Source organism: Nilaparvata lugens, chromosome 6 (genome assembly GCF_014356525.2).
Source record: "Nilaparvata lugens isolate BPH chromosome 6, ASM1435652v1, whole genome shotgun sequence".
NCBI lineage: Eukaryota > Metazoa > Arthropoda > Insecta > Hemiptera > Delphacidae > Nilaparvata > Nilaparvata lugens.
Window position 1 is genome coordinate 48,610,403 of NC_052509.1, and position 24,013 is coordinate 48,634,415.

At 33.8% G+C, this 24,013-nt stretch overlaps 1 protein-coding gene across 1 annotated transcript in view; it reads left to right on the forward strand.

Annotated features, from left to right (window-relative positions):
- Positions 1 to 24,013, forward strand: part of LOC111047126 (F-actin-monooxygenase Mical) — a 118,065-nt gene that overhangs the window by 6,404 nt on the left and 87,648 nt on the right. The window contains exon 2 of the mRNA XM_039431476.1: positions 17,793 to 17,863. The gene's annotated coding sequence lies outside the window, so the exon portion shown is untranslated. The remainder of the gene's footprint in view (positions 1 to 17,792; positions 17,864 to 24,013) is intronic.

The window sequence follows — 24,013 nt, forward strand, 5'->3', positions numbered from 1 at the left end:
CTCAGTTCATCACAATACGCCTATGTAGTTCATACTTCATGTACCTCTTTCCAGTAAAGCTTTGATTTTACTTGAGACATCTAGCCTCATATATGATTTGACAATAATTATGATGCTGATGTAATTAGTGGCTGTGGTAGGGGAGCCTGAGATTGAACTCTTTGGTATTAGAACTATCAGCTCGCTATTAAACACATATCAGTTGATATACCTACTTTATTGGTGGAGTATTTTCATAACTTTGAGAAGTATTATAGGCAACAGAGTAAATATTGCTTCATCACCATGCATTATGACTGTGGTAGTAACAACTTGAAAGGTTGTTAGGAAAATAAGTATCACTTTATTGAGCTGTGATTTATTTTTGGTTTTATCTCTGTACTGACTGTCCTCACAAGTTTAGTATTTACCTTTTAACTTGATGTAAACATATGTCTCAATATAATTCCTCAGACTTTCTACTTCTTAAACTAAAATGTTTCTACTCATCTCTGACAATAATTGTGAACTTTTCAAAACGCTTCTTGAACGTTGAAGTGTTTTCCAAGTTATATTTAAGATGTGCTACTCCGTTATGAATAATCAATAAACTGAGATCTAGTTTGGGAATGGAATCGACTGAGAGATTTATATGTGTCTGTGTGACTCACTACCCTCGACCAACGCCTACTCACTTGAGCCAATGACCGCTCCAAGTGAAAAGTGAGCTGTGAACGCAATAGAAATCCAGTCCATCCGAACGTGCTCTTCAAAAGTTTGAATAAGTTTCTTATCATTATAAATTACACACTGGCAATGTGTTTCAGAAGTTTTAGTTGTATAGAACTTTATAAATTTTGATCGATAATACTCGATAATGACGATAATGCGCTATTTCGCCTGTGAATTCTTTGCAAACGTTTGTTTCAATTGGATACTTTCTAAGGATATTTTTGCACATTAGAGTGCGCAGGTTATTGACACATTGGCGTTAAGAGCATTAACTCAATTTGTAAGGCTGCAGCTCTGCTTGCATGAGAGCTAGACAGAGACAGCAGACGGATATCCCTATTGAATTACCTTTCCATTTCTTTGTTGAAATAGTGAGTTGCAAATTGATTTCGGTTATAAGTCAAGATATCAAGAAGTTGTTATTGATCAGACAAATCCGTTATTATTCTTCAGCGGTCATGTGACAACATAGTCACATGTCAGTCATGAACAATAGCCACTTGAGCTTATGCTTTTTATTAAGCTTACTTGGAGTGTAACGATTTTTCAAATAATGATAACGACATATTTTCTAATCGGATCAGTCTCAATAATCATTTTTATGACATCTAGCCCGTACTGGGTCAATGAACTAATGATTCAATGCATTAGCATCCCTATTACTTGTAGGTTCATTGGGTTTCATTCTTCCTGATAATTGTTCTTAGCTTGGGAACCGGGAGGCCCGTGATCTCAATTGTCTTTTATGTTTATCGTTTATATAAGTTGAGTGACACCTTCCCCTATTAGATGGGTCACCATTTGAGCCGACACCTTCATCTTCGTCAAATATGAGTTTGAAAACCCGCTATCTCTTAACCCACCTAAGGTGGTATTTTGAAGTCTGTATATCTGTGATCATCATCACCATCTTTCCTATCAATTAAACAGAACTTGTCTGTTACTTAACAATAGGTCACTAATGCTGTGTTGACTTTAGGCACCATGTATAATAGCACTTTTCCATTCATGACTTGAAAACTTTCAACAGATTACAAGATTAGATGTTAATATTTGACAATGTAGTGGAAACTGCACTTGACGGTGCTCAGTATCGTAATCTCTGTTTGTAGAAGAGAGCAGCTCTTCAAGTGATGTGGTGGACTTTACATTAGCTGCTGGCATTTTTATGGCGTGAAGCTGATTTCGAGGAGATAGATGCTTGAAAGCGGACTGACGATGGTAAGTCCTGGGGCGTCGACTCTGATCTATTATGCACGACCTCCAGACTACATCGTCCTTCGTCCTTCGTACATCGTGTGCTCTGTCATCTCATCATATCTGAATATGCAATGTTTGGAGATTCATCCACCCCCTTACTAGAGTCGCAACTGACGATCCTTGTCGAGAGACTCTTGCTCATATCATGTCATCTCCTTTTGTCAGTTCAATTTTAGCTCCTTACCCCTGTTGGTCCTTTTGCTATTCAAGCGCTTATGCTTGTTCATAATATTCTCGTTTTGAAGGTGAATTGCATCAAGATCCTTATGTGCCTTTACTTCGCCCCTCATTGGAGTATTTCTTTAGCTTTTCATTTGTGTGGAAGTTTGTCACTCGTTCAATCTAGTCAATAATATTAGTCTTATTTTAGATTTGTTGATTATGGATTGAATGTGTCTTGTTTAAATTATATAATTAACTCAGTGTTTTATTGTGTGAACACCAGCAATCGTACGTTTTTCAAACATAAATCGCTCATTTTCTCACACAAAAAAATGTTTTTTATGTTTCATTACACAAATTTTGTATATATTTTTTGTTTTATTACTAAATTTTTGTACATTTTTCACGTATCATTCAAGAATTCTACTTTTTGATAAGTTGTTAATATTAATAAAATACGGTTTGTGGTTTTCCTTGTCTTGAATACTGGTAAAATACTTTCAAGAAAATTCACAAGTAGACCTACACGTTTCTGTGACACTCCTCGACCCTCAAGACCCAAGCCTTTTGTTTTACTTTCGTTGACGATATTTTTATGGAATAAGCTAGGTTATACGCTTATAATCCCATCCCCAAAATTTGAACCAATTCACTTGACAATAATAATTTGGAAATACTTTATCACATAAATACAACACATCTCGAATAAAATTCAAGAATACAGTGGCATATGTATGATTCATAGATTCATCACTATCGCTTACGTAAAATTATTTGAATTGTGCAGTGTTATCACTTTATGCTAGACTTCCTCTTACAAAGAACGCTTGACAAATAAGAGATAATAAACCTAATTTATTACTACAACTCAGATAAACCATTGTAGACCGACCACTCTCAGCATCTTACTATAAGACTTTTTCCATTTGATAGATTGACGTTTAATTCTCAAAAACAGTACGGGTCATTTAGTAGTTCTCTGAGAATTTTGAAAAGGGAAGATGAACTCATGCTGAGACGTTTTTTAGTAAATTACAGTTCTCTTAATATTTTTTTTGGAGAGGAAATTTATCCAATAAGCCTTCCAAATAATTATCGTAGTGAATCTATAAATAATTTACTGATTTAAATTTTTCATAGACAGAAAGGCAACTGAATCTGAATTCAAATTAAATTAACAATCAAGTACATCCTTCATCCTTCATTATTGTGTTTTACAACTACTTTTAGCTATTGTATTACATAATAATATAGTGAAAACCTACAGCAGTTTTGCTTCTCATATTTCAACTTTTATTGATGCAGTACTACAGAAGAATTTCCCATTTGACTGCATTGCAAGTGGATTGTTTATAATGCATTGGTATTTTCGGCTCACAAAAACGGTCGTTTGCGCTATTTATCTTCTCACTGACCGTGATTCAACGCACGATGTATTCGTGATTTAGTCGTCACGTGATTTTTCGACACGCCAAGCCACTGCAACTGAAAGGCCGTTGCGTGAACCAAGTAGGCCACCGTTTTGTAAAAGTGAATCCCTTCTAATGCCTGATTTACACATTATAAGCTTCAATATGCGCTAGTGATTTCCCATTTACTTATTAACATCTCTTTAATTTGCATTCATTTTAATCTAAATAGGTTCTTCCTGGAGGTCTAACTCTAGAGATACCCTCTCTACAGGAGATATTCCCACTGATATTTTAAAATTTCAATAATCGTAATTAATTTTTTTGATAAGTATGTCGAAAGTTTGAGTAAACTTCATGAAAAACTTGTCAACTGACACGCGTTTCCCTGAAACTAAGAATTTTATTTAGTAGGCCTACAGTTAATTAATTTTGAGTAGCTATTTTTCCAAGTTGGTGTCTGCTATTTCTAAAAATTCAACCAAAACTGATTACGAATTTCTTAAATATCCTAGGACAAACCCCCGTTTGTTATTACCAGATTGGTATAACATACTGCAGTATTATTCTTTTGTCTGCAGTTATTAGTGCAATCTGCTTACTATGATCATGCTAGTAATTAAAATTTCCATCCGATTGAAGTAATATTCTTCTTGAAATATTAATTGAATCTTGCTGTTATTAACCTTTTCACCCAATTGAAGGAATAGTATATATCATGAGTTTGCCACAACTCTGAAAACAGGTATAACTTAATGATCATGTAATCGAGTCGCAATGCATTTGCTATAAAACTTCATAAAAGCGTTTTGTAGGATATGGTATGTAGGTACAGTATCTCCTTGTGACAAGTGTTTGTTCCAAGATAACGCGAAATAGTTGAGAGCCAATGTATGTAGTTACTTTCTTCAATGCGACGACGTGAATAATAATTATTGTAAATTAAAATTGTTTAGACTTTCTCAAACAGTAGAATAGGTACTAACTTGTATCGGAAACTTTCATTTGAATATAATAACTATAATCGTTGTAAGATAATGTATTCCGTTCGAGTTGTAATTTTCTGTTTTAGCATGAGAGTACATAATACCTCCAAGTTATATGCTAGAAGAATTAAAACTATAATTTTCACGTTCACTCTCTTCTAGTGAAGTAATGACACTTTTGAGGAAATCACTTACCGTGTAATTATTTGTTATGTTTCAACGTTTTAAGAATATTGTTTAAAATTTATGATTTTCTATAATTCAGTGAACATAGTTTCAAGAATATTTAGTGAATAAATATCTCTGATTTTTTTTCAACAATAGGTTAAATTACGAGATTTGTCTTCAAGTGGGTAAATCAGTTGGAGAGTACGATTTTAACATATCAGCAGCACAGAAAAAGATTGGTTCTAGAGTATCTTAGTGTTTTCATCCAAGAAAATTGAGTCGGTTGACGAAGCCCGACTCAACAAGCATTTTATTGTATTATGCTGAAATACGTTAATAACAAATTAGGTAGGCCTATTGTTTAGAGGCTTTTGATCGATCTCATAACAACAAACTGTTGAACGACCTTGTCTTGTCCACTTTTGTTTCAATCTGTAATACTGATACTTATTTGCATGTGATGATGTCGATAGTGACATCTGATGACAAGTGATTCCAATACCTACATAAATTTTAGGCAGTTTCAAAGAAAGAATGCTGACAAGCTCATATGAATCAATCTCACTTCAGTAGGAAAGTAAAGCCTGGTTTTCACTAGTAGAGTTAGTGGTCGAGTAACTGGCATACTAACTCTACCGAGCTAACTCTACTCTACTTTCTTGGTCGAGTAACTGTTTTCAGTACAATTGAGAATAGTAGGTAAAGTGTGTTGTCTAGTGAACAGAACTAACCTTAAAATGTCAATACTTAATAAATTAACAAATTTATTAATACTTTAATAAATTAATACTTTTTAATAAATAACAATACTTCTTAAACTTGATAGCCTACGCCACGACTCTACTCTACTAGCTCGAGAATGTTTCCATTAGCATAGTAGTGGTAGAGTAGAGTGAGAAGCGGTGGTGGGGGAGGCAAGTGGTAGAGCACTCTCGCACGGTGCTATACCACTCTACTCTACTAAAAACTAGTACTCTACCATGAACGTTTTCATTGGGAGAGTTGACAAGATATGCCTTGGGAACACTACCACTAACTCTACTAATAAAAAACAAGGCTTAATGGTTGGTCACTATGCTTGCTGGAGTGCTACCGCAGCAGACTGCATGGATGAATGACGATAATACAGTGAGATTCTCTTCAAACTGTCAGAATTTCTTATAATTAACATCAATGCTTTTCCATTCAACCAATGCTAACACTGTAGAAGCAGAGGGCGAATGTCGGAACAATTTTTTGCACTGGAAAAGAAAGACTTTCTCTGGTCGCGGTGAGAATGGCAGCTAGGTCGGCAGTCGGTCGGCGGTCGGCCATCAACAGCCAATTAGGAGAAAACGCAACTACCAACTGCCATTGCCCACCGCCACTTTCATTTAATTAGTCTCCAAACGTCGTTCATTTCGGTGATTTTCTAGCTGCACTGCATTCCGGTTCATTCGCTCATCTATTGTTAGTTAAGATTCACTTTGAAATGTCTGCATCCCTTATAAATTACATCAATGTCTTCATTCGACAACCGATGCTGACAAGAGTGAATCTCTCTATAGTCGAGTTTTAGGCAGAGAGTATAGCATGTGTTAAAATGTAATGTATATGAGTATAAATTCTATACTCTCTGGTTTTATGTCAATATTTAAAAGATGATTGAACAGTATGATACTTTTGTGTCATGTCGTTACAAAAAAGCTTAGTCTAATCAAAATATTTCTATGAAATGTGGAGTGTGAATATAATATTTATTGGATATTTTCTACCTGTCTTCTTCAATCCCATCAACATCGTGTTGAATTGGCTCCCACTATAATGTAATTTATTCATTCATTTTCACAAATGACGGTGATGTAAATAACATTGGTAGTTAAAATAAGGTAATTAGGTACTCCTTGTGCTATTTTTCTCTCGAACTTAGGTCAAAATAATCATGCAAACAATAAATTTGAAGGTGCATATTACAAAGTATCTTAGAAATTCTATTGTCAAAGCACAAATCTTTTGCATCTGTACAAAGAGTACTGAACTGGGCATTTCGTTTTTTTCTGTTTTCCTTTTCTATGTGGATATGAGGCGATTGCAATACTTTCCCTCTTTCAGTTGTTATCTCTGTCTGGAAGCTGTACAATTTACCTCCAAGAACAACTCTAAAGCAAGTTTACTTTAAAGGAAGTGTCCGTGGGCTAATATTGTACGCTTTTGCTTGTTCTATTCATTTTATTTTCATTGGAATTCTACCGATTTGTGAAGTAACTCTAGATATTATATCTATATCCATGTTATTCCACATCCCACCTTGGCTGGTCATGTCACTAATCTGGTGAGCAGAATTCAGATGAGACAAAAGTCTTCAAAAATGTACTTGATTACTAATATTAAGGTCAGTATTAAAGTTGATTACTCGATTAAAATGTGGAAATGATAATCTTTTTCATATCGTAATGTAAAATTGCATATTAGTCGTTATTTCGTTTTTAGTGGATAGTCCTAACTCCGCCTAATAAGGATTTTTTCATTTTTCATTTCATTGAGGTTGGGTGATTCACAACTATTTTTACTTTATACCTTATTTATTTAGCCTACTCGTATATATTATTTTATCGTAGCCTATGAAATGTTATCTATACTGTATTTAAAAATAAAGGTATTAATCTTCACTTCTGATGTATTGAGTTGAGTATGAAGATTAAAAATGTATTATACTCTTTTTAGGGATAGTTTTGAGGTATTTGTATGAATATGTCCTTGTAATTTTTACACGCACCTTTCGATGGGCATAGTTAATTTTCAACCACTTGGTGACTCACATTCAGCTTCTGACATTGGATATAGCTTTCAAAGATCAGAATAGCTACGTCATAACTGCTGCACCAGAAATGAATTTGTAATTAATAGTTGATGTGCGGTGATTAGGCTTGATGGCCTAGCGGAAGTTTAGTAGCAGCCTTCACTTTCTGCAACACTTGTCTATTGATCTATTTTTAGTGATTCTTGACGGGGGTGAGAATCGTGATCTAAATTGAGTGCAACAGCTCGAACAACATGGAACTGTTGAATTCCGCTCATAGCGGATCCATTTTGACATTCACACCACTCCCGAGAATTCACTCGAAATAATTATTTGTTTCTCATGCGTCATCGTCAACCCTTTGTTGGCGTATTAGTGTGTTTCAACAACGCTGTTATTATGTAGTGAACGTTGTTGATATATTCACTATTTATTTTCCAACCATTTTTCTCCTAGTTTTACCAATACTGGTTAGGCCACATAAAACCAAATACATATAGTCCAAACTCGAGTTTCACTTCTCATGTTGTTCCTTGTGGTACTGTATTTCCTTATTCATCTCATATCTTTGAGCTGTCTTTTTATTGAAATCGTACCTGATGTTTTTAATTCTTTGTATCATGAGAATTCGCCCCATAAATTTCTGCCCAAATTTATCGATTTACTCTCTTCATTGCCATTCAGTCAAGGGTAGAAGTAGTTTATTGAGCTCATATTTTCAAAATAGAACGTTAAAATACTTTTTCAGATTAGTTTTTTTATATATTGGAAATCGATGCACTATAAGTTTTACAAACGTATAAATTGATAGACCAAGTTAATTACTGCTGCATCAATTTTATCCTATTTATTACTGTTATCCATTGCCGTAAGCGCAGATAAAAAAATTAATAATAAATTAGGAAGTTCGAGAAATGTTTCGTAGTGTCGTGACTTCACCTTAGAATTGAATAAAAATTAGACATTGGTGAAAAAAGATTTTACATTCATATAGGCGAAAGGAAATGAGGTTATAAGGAAAGGGAGATTTAAAATAATAACGAAATAGTCGATCATTTTTTTCTTTTGTGTTTTTGACCGCAAAAAGAAATTGCTCGGTTCAGTTTGGTGACTTTTCATTGTTCTCTTCTTGTCTGCTAGTATTTTATGGTTTCATTTTAGGAAACTCATGAACTGATACCATTCCGCCTTTGCTGAATTTCTACAATAACTGTTCTCCTCGTTCTTGAGGGAGTTGAAAAATATCCATTTCAAGTAAAAGAACAGATTCATAAATTATTTTTTGTTGATCAGTGATTGTAGTTTATCATTAGACATTAGTCCTCCATCATTCATCATTCAACTTGAGACTTTCCTCATTGTATATCGTGTCATGCTTTCTAGTGTCAATCACATCATGTTTTGAAATTCTCATTGTGACAGTCTGAGACAGAACTCCCTTTTTACCCAATTTATAACTAATGATGAAAAATTTGAATCTGCTTATTCAAATGAATAATCATTAAAAAATTATAGAGATCGTTATTCTAGTGAAGTGAGCCAAAAATAAAATTATCACAGGGTATAGCCTGTTTCCGTCCTGTTTCTAGATGTTCTTATTCAAAGAGTTGATTTTTGAATAATTTATTATGGCTTTCATTGTTTTTCAATTCAATGACTATCAGACTCAATTTTATTCTATGTCACGAACATGAACCTTGTAAAACATATTGTTGGTGTCGACTATAACTGGTATTATTTATTTTGAAACATAGATGAATAAAAAATTATTAATCTAGTATGTCCTGATAGATTCTACAGTATTGATTCGGCCTATTCTAATATTAATGCCGTACATAATGGTGTAGATGAATATTAGAATATTACCTAAACTATAAAAATATTACATACTATGTTGAGAATTAGAAAGATTATAATTTTACAATTTTATATTGTATGTTATTCTTAAATTTCTAATCAGAAAATTAGTTATGCGTTACGAAAGTCTAGTTCTAGAGTTCATCTTGCTCTTTGAGGTATTGTTCATATATGAGGTTGGAATTAGCACAGATGCTACTTAAAGGGTAGGCCTACCTGTCTTTGTTTTCTACCCATAATAATTATTGAAACCTGTTGTTCACATTTTCTTTAACTGGTCACGTGACTTTTGACTCACGTTAATCATGCAGCAAACTGCAAACTGTTCCGGGTGCTGAGCCATACTCTACTACTATCACTTGCATCGTTCAAGGTCGTCTCTTGCTACGCTAACCATTCGTCTCGCAATCTATCAACCTTCATTGTAGTTAACAGTTAGTCATATGAAAAGTATGCTGAACACCAACATTTATTGATAAATTGAATTAGTCAATGTTTTGCACCTGACCTTTATATTTTCTAATATGAAATGAGCCTTTTCATTGAAAGTATTTTTTTTCACCTGCAAATGGAAATCGGCATTTAACCATTCAATCTATTTTACACGTTATAACTATTCAAGTATCTGATTATGTATGAAATGAACCGATGGTGGTAGTCAAGTAAAGGGTACTTGGTACAGTACTAAAAATTGTATTCAAACAATCAGATCAACTTTTCGCCCTTCTTCCTGTCGTATAGCTTAGTATCAATTGATAGTAAACGCAGTGGAATCACTATAAATTGATTATTGTGTTATCAAACGATAAATTACTCTAGTTTCCGCCCTATTGTATGTACGAATGTTAATGCTCCTTTGGACCTTAAGCTTGGCCTAGAGTCCTTGACAAAGCTTTTCCTTGACCGAACAACGCCATTCCAAGGCTGCTAAGCAAAACTGCATGCGTGTTCCTAGTGTTTGTGAATTAAATTATTCTATTCAGCTCAACGACGACTCAGAGTGTGATTGATCAAGTCTTCCTGTTTTTGAGCGCAAATCTTCCAATGAATTATTCTATCGTGGAGTCCGAATGCAATTGATCTAAGAAATTGATAGCTATAATTTTTATTTACACATTCTTCCTAGATATCTTGGAAACTTTTATTAATCATTCATCATCCAATTTTAGAATATGACTAATATAATAACATCACAGCTGCAGATTTTGGCTAATATTTCCAACCCCGTTAAATCATAATTATAGGTCCTTCAACTTCAATGGATATTGTTTCAAAAATTATTTATAATAGAGAATAGAGCACATATATACTTTGAATTTCCATAATAATTATTTGAATCTTTGAAGCCTTTTAATAATATTCAATGATTAAAATATACAAATTCATATTTTAATTTTGAGGTAGGACAGATAAAAATTGAAACCGAAAGATGATTTGTAATAATTAGATATCATTTCAGCATGAATAATCTATTTACAACTCACGAGTCATAAAATCACATTTCTTACTTTATAGATTGAACTAAAATCAGCAGCCAGCAAATGACGTTACCTATTGGCAGATTTTAGAAATATATAAGTTGCAAATTCTACCAATCAGGCAAAGCATGAACTCTACCAATCAGGTAGAAAATATTACGAAACATCTGTTGCCATCTACTGGCAGAATATTCTGAGTTAGATTACAGTGTTAAATAATCAGAAAAGAGAGGTCAAAGTCAGAAATTTTCGTAAATGTGTTATCCAACAAGTGCTGCTACGTACGTATTGGCTGAATTTAGAGATTCATTTCGAACTGTTGACCAATCCGAAAGGAGTAGCGGAGTCGAAAGTGGATTTGTCATCCAATACGTGCTGCCACCTATTGGCAAAATTCTGCATTAGGTACATTTTGAGTTGTCGACCAATCAGGAGAAGGTAGGAGGAGTCAGTCGAGAAATGTCTCAAGGCAATCTCGGTATCTATACTACATAATGCATTGTGTATCGTATGCGTGTTACACCAATTTGGAAACTATTTCAAAGAGTAGGTTATAGTCTTCAACGCGCTTGTTATGCAGTGTAGGTTTACAGTTCAAATAATTATAACGATTTTTTAAATCATAATTATCTTTCTCTCTATTGGAACATTAAAATGTTGATGCACATTATTGACCTGATTATATATTATGTAAACTGATGAATCAAATCTTATTTTATGATATTGGATCTATAAATACCAGGGCTTGAACTAATAAGACTTGGTCAGTTTCAAGTACTTCTAATCATCAATTTACTATCTCCTCATCTTTATTTTTTTACATTTTCATGATGTACTTATTGTATGAATCAATCAATTAATATTCAATAAGAAGCTACTCAGAAGCTAAAGGAGATACTCTCCTCTTGAACTGAAACATTCAGAGTGTGTAGTCGGTTGTAGATTTTTTGTTGAAATTTCGCTGCAAGTCTAACGAAGCATGGAAGAGTAATAATGACGCAGAATGAGCAGTAATAATAATAAAAGAGTAATAAAAGCGAGATGTAGCTCAATTTGCCAACCAAGTACGAGTATTTGACCACTGGTCTATTTGAGTCAATTGTCTACGGTGGTTGAAATTATGGAGGACATTGGCCTTTCCCCGCTTTTTGCAGCTGCATCATGCACTCAGTACCATTGCATACTACAGTTGCAGCGTGCAAGAAGCAAGTAGTAGTAGTAGGGTAGTGGCGCCTGGCGATATTGTCATGCTCTTGCGATGCTATTGATCGTGTAATAGCATGTTGACGTCTGCATGTCTCTTCTCTACACGCTCGCCTTTTCTAAGCTAATTGACGTAACAAAAAACGGTAAACCTTGAATTAGAACTCGCATTTCAACGCTTTTCCGCATCAGCAATTGCTCATTTTAATTTGATGGAAGGGTTTCATGGTTGCATGGAAATTTGAAGCGTTCAAGATTACTCGAATTTTGTAGAATTAGAAATGGTTACGTGGATTTTTTTAAGTTTATATACTGGCTAGGTAATAATCCTAATTGTGAGGAAATTGTAAAATCATCAATAATTATTATTAAACGAGAATCCAAATTAAATGCTGTAATTCACCCCGAAGACTTCTGCTACTGCAAATATTGACAACAGGGCAAACAGCTAGATGGAAATTTGATTAGCGCTACTATTCAAATATTATTTGTCAGCCCGGGAATCGAACCCAGTACCTCCTAATTGCCGGTCAGGAATGCTTACCCTTTACAGCATTTAATTTGGATTTTCATTTAATAATTCATTGCATTTGAATAATTGCAATATCTCAGTAATTTCCATCTGTGAAAAATAATTTTCGAAATATCATTGATTCATTTTTGAAAAATTATAACTCGGAACTCATTGAAGATAGAGAGTTCCAAATGATCTCATTTCATTCAGAATTTCATTATCTAAAAAAAGGCAAGAGCGAATATTTCTGTCCGATTACCGGATTCGGCAGAAATAGCTAAAAACTGGGAAATGAACCGAAAATACGAGGTTTTTGGGCCACTCTTTATTTAGCATAAGGAAATTTTGCACGAAAAGATTAGTTCTGGACATCTCTTATGTATCCAAACATTATATTAAAAGATCAGAACTACAATATAAATTGCAAGCACCAATGTATATAGTGACTGGACTATATTGAGAATCGCTGAAAAAAGTTTAGGAGGATGATTATTAGTTCACATTAGTTCAGGTAGCAGATTCTTATGAAATCTGTTTTATTACAGACAACAGATAATTAGAAAGATTTGTTAATCAGTAATATTTATCAATCGTAAAAAGTGAGTTGATCAATAGCAAGTCATTAGAAAATATTTTTCCAAAATCTTCAATTTCATTTCATATAATTTTTCTCATTCGATGATTGTGCGAGTAGTACTTCGCCTGTGTACCTGTACTTCTCGAAATAATCAATTTGGTGCCAAATTATTCGTTTTGAGATCTCACTAATCAACTTTTCCAACAAAGTTTATTTACATAATAAAAATATCTTCAGCCTTTACTATTAAAATAAGAGAAACGTTGGCAATAAATTGTGTGGGTATCTTTAATGGGACTTGCGAATTTTGTATTCGGCATAGCATAGAGTATGGCGGCTGCTCAACTTGCTGGCATCGTATCGAATAATGAATAGTCAGTCATAACGGCAACGGCAACACACCCCTGGAGCCCTCGACTCGGGCAAAAGTTCATTTTCCAGGCAAGAAGTGTACCCGCCAAGAATATTGATTAGCCGATCGCAGAGTCGGTTTGGCGAGAAAAAGGCAACCGAAATTAAGCATGCCGATCACACAATTGGGCAATCCTTATCAACAATAGCCGTTCTGCTTGACCTTAACAATAGTGCACTCGCGAGACTTGCTTTTATTTGCCAAGAATCAGTTGTATTGTACTACATACTTACATACCCATGTGCCACTTGCCCGGTCTCAATGGCAGTGGGCGTGAAAGAAACCCCCTGATGTGGGATGAGGCGACTCTGCTCTAGATTGTCACAATTGACAAGAAAACGTCTTAATGTCATGACGGCTTTCACGAGAGCACTCTCTTCTCGAAGTGTGGGATTTATATAGTGAGATTCACTTTGAACGGTCAGCATTCCTTTTCATTCAGCCAGTGCTGACATTTTGAAATGAATTTCACCATAGTTGATACTACATTTCTGAAGGAAAACTCTCCGGCGACAATGTGGTGACAGTGTGGGCGATTTCCATTGTATTGTTCTGAGATCATGATCATGTCGTACTTGAATTTTATGCTGTACCATAGCCATTGATTTTCCATTACAGAGACACATTTGTTCAAGAGCAAAGACAGTTTATTTTTTTAGTTTTTCCAACGTTGTTTCAAGATAAAATCGTCTGGATACCGATAGCAGTAGATCCTAAAACCTTTTCAGATTTTGTAATAGATGGATTTGTAATAGTCTTCTTGCTGGGGGTCTTGGACTCTAGACAACTTATACATGAGTATCCAATGTATATTATATAGATTTGCTCAATCATCCGTTATGTCAGTATCTACATGCTATCATAGAAATTATACACTGAACTTTATTTTTACTGTAATATTGTATTGATTACAACGGATACAGCGACTTCATAGTAAGTGTTTCCTGATCAATATTCTATTTTCTCTTTTCTAAGAGTCAATATTTATTACTTGTCCTGAAAATCGGAATATACCTCTTACACATTCTGACTAATTTCCAATTAACACTTACATTATTAGTTCTAATACTAAATTATTTTTAGTTTCAATCGAGGTGTAATGAACTCAAAAGAGATTATATTGTATTTCACCTGAATGATTCAATTTGGCTGATTAATAGAACGAACACCTATCATTGAGACATTAGTGCAAGGCCTTGACACATCTCCGGGGCTTGATTAACAAATTTGCATAGTTGACTCACGTGTCTGAAGGATGATGGTGTACAGACACCCAAGTCTGTGCGAAAAGTAAATTGGAATTAGCAGCATCCCAACATTCCCAACCCAAGTCACTTCTGAATCAAGCTCAGTGACGTCAATGGGTATGATGGTTGCTTGTCTTCACGTCATATAAACTGGATTCATTCATTATTTTTTATTTTTACCTGAATCTTTATTATCTTTTAATCTTTTCTATTTTTACTCTTGGAATCTTGTTATACTTAATTGCAGTAGGGAGAAAGTGGAATGTACTGTCTCTAAAACTACAATGTTTTCCATCAAGTTCGATTTTGAACTTTTCAATTTAGTTCGATTCCAAGGCCCGGTTGCACAAAAGCCTGTTAAATTTTAATCATGATTATATTCCTCAAGAACCAATAGGAGAAGGTTTTCGTGAGAGGAAGTCTTCTCTGATTGATTCTCGTGGCATTTAATCGGAGTTAATAGACTTCTGTGCAACCGGGTGTAAGTGGTTTTTATTTCATCTCAACGCATAGAACAACTTCCGAAAAAGTAGTAAGTAATTGTATTTTTTGTTCATACTACCTACTTCAGATAGTGGGTGAAGAAAAATAAATTTTACTGTACGAATTTCTGTCATCAATCACAATAAACGAGCTCATCGACTACTTATGTAATAAAAATCTAAAATTGTTCAGTGTAGCCTAAATATAACCCAAAGATTCCAAAATTGCAATAGAAAATAGAAGTGTTGAAGTTGAAAAATATGATCCTGCAATATTTCAAGTAGTGTATTTGGCACGTATTTTTGGCAGCAGACCTTGAGTGGTGTTAAAAAATGAATAGCAGGTCTGTTAAGATGTGGATGTGGCCCGTCTAGCTCGGGCTTGATCCACTTGAAGGCCACGCACGGCATTGCGTGCGGCGCGGAGCAATGAACGCGCAGTGCAGAATGCATTAATAATAATTAACCAAATGAACTGGTGGGTGTTGGGTACCGCCAAACTAATTAATCAGCCAAGTTCAGTTTCACGTCGACATCACTGAATAAATAGCAAGAGTATTCTGTAATTTTGTAGTATGTTTATCTAATTTATTTCTATTTTGTTTTCTGAATTGTAGGAGGTTGAGTGAACATAGATAATATTCGAAAAATATATATTTTGTTGAAGCGTGTTTGGATTTTTGAGCTCGATTAGTAAGGCCTAGAATTAGACCTTTATTATTAGCTCTTATTTGTTTATTTCATTTCATTTTTTATTGATAGTCGAATTAATTTGTTGATGTTATCTCACACTGCTGTCAGCAACCTAACCTCAGGTAAAATGTTATTGCTATGCATAGTAGCGTCTTGATGTAGAAGAAATTCCAAATTGTGAGACCGCGACTGTAGACTAACTGAGCGTTCAGCTGCGGATTAGTCAAAATATCAATCCTGTATTCTCATCTTAAAGTTTACTAAAAATTAATTAAATAGAAACTTTCTTATCTAAAATTTAATGGATCTGACACTAGTTGTTTGACAAACTTCAAATTGAATGTACAGTATAAACAACGTTTTACAATAACTTTGATCCCATTGAGGTACAGTAGGCTACTCAGTTCTACCACGAAATGTTGTTCTTTACTCCGTAGTTCTACCGATGCTTCCAACGAATCGCTTTCTTGGACAGGATCAAAAATTTAGTTCTTGATCAGAAATTTGAATAGTTGGATTAAAATCTTGAAAAGCTATTGAGGGATAATCCCAAGCTATTTGCTTGTTCAATATTAGAGGATTCATTCAATTGAAAGTTTGATAATCACGGGGGTAACTAGAGTTAATCTCTCAAATAATGGTTCTAATAAGAGAGAATATTATTGTAATTCTGTTGAACTCAATTATCAATTTATTCTGCTTCTATATATGAACATAATTTCATTTCTTATTCTATGAAAATTATCCAACTTCTTATTGTAGATTCCAACATAAATTAACTACAGTAACATCGTTTGAAGCTGTAGAAATAACTTCCTGAATGCATTCATTAGAAGTAAACCTAAAAAATGTCACATCTTAATTCGAGTACTGAATCCTCAAACATAACTAAACGAAAGAACGTCCAGGTTAAAAATAAATTCTTATAAATCAGAGAGCTCCCATTCAGCTGTTGATGGAAGACTCTTGTTTATTTTCAGTAGCTTCATATTAACAATAAATTGGGCTCCTGACGCAACTAAAAAACATTCCTGTTTCTGACAACATGTCTCAATTAAAAATTGTCACAATTCAATAGACGACGTTGAATAATTGGCTGTTGAATTCCATTATTTCTTTAATTTAAATTCTAGAAAGAATTTCTATAATTATAATCTCCTTTGAAAAATCTTTTCGTTCAGTAAAATCCTTTCAATGTGTCATGTAGTTCTTTTCAAGTGAATACAGTAGTGAGATTTTCAGTACTTTTTATTTAATTTACCTACTTTTTATTGAATTCAAAACTATAAATTTTTAATCCACTCAAGCTATGTCGAATGTAGAATACTACGTTACTCTACTGTCTTAACGTAGAAGACTTACTCTTACTACTACTTACTCTACTAGGTATCTTAACGTATCCATAAAATTGAAGCTACTGTCTATAAAGAAGAAAAGTCTTCTTAGAAAGCTGAAGATACCTCTTACGAAACATTGGTGGTATTATTCTAACAGGCTACGTTCATGAATGAACAAAAAATACGAGATTACATTGTGCTAATTTATTTCCTAATGTAGCCTAATTATTTCTCAATTAATTAAATTTTTCCAGAACATGGGTTTACAAATACTGTACCCAGGAATTCTCGAAGGAGAATATCATAGGAATATACATAATAATAATAAAAAAACACATTGTACTAGTGTACAGCGACTAGGGACTGATCCACTGGTTGGCCAAAATGCCCAGAAATGAGGAGTTTTACACATGTGAATGAATAAGAAACACCTTTATTAGGTTTGGTATTATTATTTTTACATTAGGCTACTTGTTTTTGGTATTGGGCAATAAATTAATTAATTTGTTTGTTCCAGGTTCTCAACGACAGAATGCCATTAGACGGCCCTAGCAAGGCATCGTTTTCGGCCGACCTCTGCAATTTTAGGTAAACCATGCAATTAATTTCCTATTTTTTCTTACAAACATGCTTCATTTATCTTATCACTAACTGTGATTAATACCTATATTTCATAATCTTATTGATATATAATTATATGAAAAATTGATTATGAAGGGATTGGGGTGTTGAGATTTTTGGAGTCGTAGGATTTTTACAGCGACCAATCAAGTTTACAATTAGAGTAGAGGCTTTCTCTTATGCATTTTGCCTTCTTATTGAGAAATTGAATAAATATAGAGAGTGAACTGGTGCACCGTATCATTGAACGCTAACAATCAGTAGTCGAATTGGTAGCTAATGCCCGCCTAGTGCGGGCAAGGCGCATATAGAAAGGCGCAATAATTCGCCAACTGCAATTGTTGAACTTGAAAATGGCAGCTTGCAATCTGTTCCACCAATAAGGAAACCCGTTTCATTTGAGAATAGTAATTTCTTTCCGCACGATGGACTTCTGCGAGGAGATCCAGCATTCGAGTTGAGACCAGTTGTAGATTGCAGTAGAGACCAGTATGTGTTTACTTCTGATTAGCAAGATTATGTTTTGTCATTACTTTCTCTCATTCGCTTGCTCGATTACTGCCGAAATACACTTTGAAAACAACACCATACGTACATCATGAACATTATTATTTGTTCGAATATTTCGTTCTTTAATGAGAAGAAAAATTCACTAGGCTAATCGAGAACTAAATCAAATATAATTTGTTCTAAAACTAATATACTGAAACTACTAGAATGAAATATTTACAAGAGTAATTAATAATAATAATAACAACGAGGGTGATGCCCGCATAAGCTCTTAGGCTTGTGCGTGGGTAATGAGTGAGAGGGATGATGATGAGAGATGACGACTACTTTTTTAGGTAGTCGGGACCAACGACTTATCGTCTCCTCCGAAAGACAGGGAGGATGTAATTGTGCTGTGGTCAAAAACTTAATAATTGATTGCGATGAAAGAATAATGTTGAATTTTTCTTTATCCGGCGCTACAGCCCTAGGTGAGCTCTAGCCTCCTTCACAACACACCTCCATTCTTCCCTGTTCATGGCTCTTTCCTTCCATCCTCTTACTCCCATCTTTCTCAGGTCATTCATCACTTGGTCCACCCACCTGTTCCTTGGCCTACCTTTCTTTCTTCTGCTGTGCAACTTGAAAAATAATGTTGAATACTCTATTATTATGCACACTCATATAATATCACTAGCATAGCCTACTTTCTATGCCCATACTGTAGAGGCAGTGACACAGTGAAATTATTCATCCAGTACATATCAATTATTGAAAAATTAAATATACAATAGAAATTATTTCATATTACGATTTCGATCATGATTACCTAACTTTTGATGAACATTCTAAGGTACAGAATTAGAATTTTCATTATGTAGCCAGTAAGAAAAAGTTTAAGTGTCGTCAGGAACGTCTTTTGATAAAATAGCATATTCTATATGAATATGAAAAAATAATCCCGTAGGCTATATTATTGATATTAAACATAATAAGAATTCATAGATTTAATTTAAATGGTCTAGAATATGTTTTGTAATTGTTTATTGGAGAAGTCATTCATTTTGAACGTTCCAACATTTTGCCCTCCTGTGAATAGGCAACTTCTTCAAATATGTGTTCCGAACATAATAGGAGTTATTTAAATAACTGTGTTGTAACTAATATTTTGAATAATATTCAAATAGTATTCAGATCGACTTCTTCGTGATTATAGACAATTTGCTTCAAAATCTCTTCGTAGCTGCAGGCAAATGATTAGAAGAACGCCAATTGGCTCCACAGTATTTGAACTCCTAGAGTCCAATTCATCTGTTTGCTATTCAAGAATTCTCCCAATTCATCTTGACTTGTTCTAGATTACAGTAGAAACCTCTCCAACAACATTTGGATGTGCAGCTTCTCCAAAATTAGTGATGGGTCCAATTCACACCTTTAGTTAATTTATTCCATCTTTTTGGTTCAATGATCTAATCATCTAATGTGACTTGTAAATTCCTTATTTTGGATTCACCTGTAGAATAAATGACAGGATTCAGAATATGATTTTTTAGAGTTCTAACAAAAGATAAGAAAATATTGGGGAATCTTGCATTAAATTTGCTAGATTGAATGTTATGGGAGGATTTTTTTCTAGTTATTGTACTAGAAAAGTACTTCTGTACTATTAAAAAATGCACTGAAATGACTATTCCAGTGTGAGAATTGAGAAACGTAGAATATGAATGTACAGTATAAACCTCAATATATAACTTGTAGTACCCTGTTTATTAATTTGAATAAAGTAGCCCATATAATTGAAGTTATTTTAGTATATAAACCTCACATACTACAACATTGTATGACTTGTGCAGCTTTTCCTAAATAATTAGTGATGGATTCAATTCACACCTTCAGTAAGTTCTTTAGAAAATGAATATAAACTTGATGCAACCCCTTTGTTCCAAAAAATCAGAAAATGGTTTTTGTTCGAAAGAAATTCTCATAATGTTTTTCATGATGGATCATTATTGTTATTGTCTGGGGTGACTCATGATGTTTTCCCAACATTATCCTTTTCCTCATCGTCTTGAATGCTAATTTGAAGTACTAGTTTTTCTTATTAGTCATGAGATGATATCATCTCAATGATGACCTGTATAGAAAATATACTCACTACTATAATAATGATCTCAAAAATTTTCATGAATGTTATTATCAATAACAATGACAATGTCGGTTTGAAGGAGATATTTGTTCCGACGTAGTCATTAACTTAACTGGGTCAGTGACAAGGAATGTAGTCTAATAAAAAAGTATACATTTGTTCTTGTTTTGTTGTTAACTAGTTTTATTTCTATTCAACAAAGGATCACAACATAATGGTTTATGAAAATCAGTTGCGAGTATGAACTTAGAAAGTCCTCTGAAAACTATTTCAAACTAGTATTGCTTCAGAGAAAATGAAGCTGGCTTTCCAGCTAGATGTAAAATCATCAACATCATAATATTGTGATTAACGTGGATTTATATATCCTAGACGTTGATTATCCCAAGTCAATAATCTGGATGAATAGACTTATTAAACTTTGCAAAATCATGTTCTACTTTTTCCTGGATTGTAGTGTCTCGTAATATTCATCGGATGATTTCTATTTTTTTTTCATACAGTAAAATCTCAAACAGGAATCCAAACTAGAATAGGCGTGTTTATAAAATCATTGATTGTTGTGTAGTGAGTCAGTGAGTGATAACATGAGTGTAAGTTTACACACATTCAGACTGAATGGCATAGTGCAGCTCTTTTTTCATGGCTGAATTGGGACCGTCACACCCGATTGAGAGAATCAGCTGCACTAATCGCCATTCTCCAACTTCATTTATAACGTTATGGTCTTCAACTACCAGAAAATCGCATCATTTGATTAGTTATGCGTTTGTGATTTGATCGTCATTTAATAGCCGCTATTCAATTGTCAATGCTCTATTCACATTAAACATAATGTTCTACTATAAACATTGTTTAGATGTTCCAAGTACATCGTGTAAGGTATATGACCTTAGGATGAGAGCCATGATATTATATTAATAGGGCAGAATAAGATAAATAATGATAAAGATCATTCCCATCAATAATTAAAACATTACATATTTTCGCAAATATTTGGAAATAAATGGCCTCTATCGCAAGTAGTGTGTCTATTGTTGGTGTTAAATATTATTCTTGCTCCTCTGTCAGGACAGTTCTTGTGATCGATGATATTTGAAGCTTATAGTAGGCTACACATTAATTTATTATCAAAGAAATCTAAGTTTTTCATTTTTGAAAAGAAACGACTTGCTATTGACAAAACCACCACTTTTAAAATAGATAACTTACTAGTTATACTAAAGAATATACTAGATGAAAACCAGTACAATGTAGTATATTCTTCCATTCTTTATCATATCATCCAGTTGGTCTTGTTAGTTTCTAATTTTCTCTCTATTGGTTGTTTTTTATCTGATCTCATGTCTACTATATTTGGAATATGTGTCTCGACCAATGACAGTAGATTTCAACCTTCATGCTATTGTAGGCTTCACCCATGCTATATATTATGCTTCTTTCAGTTTACTATAGATTGATAATAGTGTGATAACTGAAACTAATATCTCAAATTGTTTTGATAAGTTGGTGGTTTTGACAATTTACAACAATACAGCATTTTTTCCATTATCTTGATAATTATTGCCATTTTTAGACGATTTTTAAATTCTAAAAATGAGTTTACAAAAATAAACTTATTTCCTTTCGCAAAAACATAAAAAAGTGACAAATTAAGTACTATAAATTCGAATTTCTATTTGCATCAATTAGTTACCATAGTGGTGAAAAATAATCAATTATTTGTTGGAAAAAATCAGGCAGATAAGCGGATTGGAACGCTTATTATCTAGAGTGAGTTTTCATGAGGATCTGATCATTCAGTCTAAAAAATTGAAAATTCTATTCTATTTTTCCAAAAATTTATAAAAATTGTCGCACTCATAATTTGTTTGATTATGGGCAAACCCATTTTGTACATTAATGGTCGCCTCGATTCTTAACATGACGGTCTAACCGCGACGTCACTTCTGTTTGAGAGAATCTCGACGATGCAATAACTTTCCTTCCCTACACACGAGTCTTATTTTGTACTACCTTGCTGCTCTGCTATTTCTGTCGGTCTTTGTGTAACAGCCTTGCTCCTCCTCCACCCTATCGTATCTTTCTTTTCTTCTATAGCCACTTTTCTCTTTCCCTCGCCCACCTTGACCCTATTCCCTTTGCTTCCCTGAATCATGAAAACATTTTGCTGTGTGTGCGATTCCTGTTTTGTGCTTTCAAATACCGACTCTCTTCCTCCATTTCCATGTTTTCATGGCCCACTTTCCGGCATGGCATTCTTATCGTGATTCCTCGTGTAAGAAAATATGTTTTTCCGATTCCTAATCAATCAATCTTTTCTTTTTCAATTGAAATGATTAATTTGGAGCTCAATATTTGAATTTAGACTTTTTGTCAGAATACAGGATCTCATCCCTTTCTATCTAGCTTACTAATAATTCTTATTAATAAGTCAAAATACTTACATTAGACTCAACATTTGTGCAGTCTGTTTTTACTGTTGGAAACAGTTTTCACTGTATTTTACAATATATAGTGTTGATTAGCTCATATGTAATTATATTATATATATAATTATTATATGTTATAATTATATTTCTTTTTAGTTTTATGAAATAGCAGAACTCGCATCCGCGCTCAGATTCTTTCTTTGCGGATGCTAATCTTTCCATAAAATGTAATTTATATTCATGTTGTGAACTGTATTTTGAATGGAAATAAATTTGATTTGATTTGATATTTGATGTATAGTTATTTTATTAGTTTTTTTGTGAAACACATGTCATCAGAGGTCTATTGATGTGTTTACATGTTTTAACGTAGCTCTTCAATAATCAATCACTTGTGTATCATAGTTCCTCGGCTAAAATATAGGTTCCGAACCAAGTTCACTTGAATTTTGTGATCTTGAGATGAATTGGTGGCCTTAGCGTTGGTAGGGGGGATGTGAGTTGAGTTGAGCATGTGTCTTGCCCTCTCATTATTCTATTACTGTCCTCCAATTTCTCAATTGTGGAGTGCTATTAGGTCGGTATGATGAATTTAGAGTGTTCATGAAGTCATTTTATTGATAAAGGTCATCGATTTCTCCAACAAACCTGAATGAAATTGGCTTGTTCTAATTCTATTAGATCATAAATTAGTAATTTTTTTATAAGTTCTATATTATCTTTTCAATTCATCTATACAACTCCAACGTGATAGAGTTGAAGGTACTCACTTTGTGAAAATGGTTCCAAATTCGGTACTAATTTTTAAATACATTTTTCTCACCCTGAAAATATCTTCCCGACTCAAGTAGAAGCGAAGAATAAATGGTGTCAACATTTTGTATCATTCATATTGATCACTGAATATCAATGTTTTGACAAGACATTTTTTTTATGACGGCGATTCTTCAGTCAGATCCATCAGTAGGGAAATCTGATGGTTTTCTTTTATAGTAAAAAAGACAGCGGCGCGAACTATGCTTTTTTCAAGGAACGTGCAGCTTTCTCTTG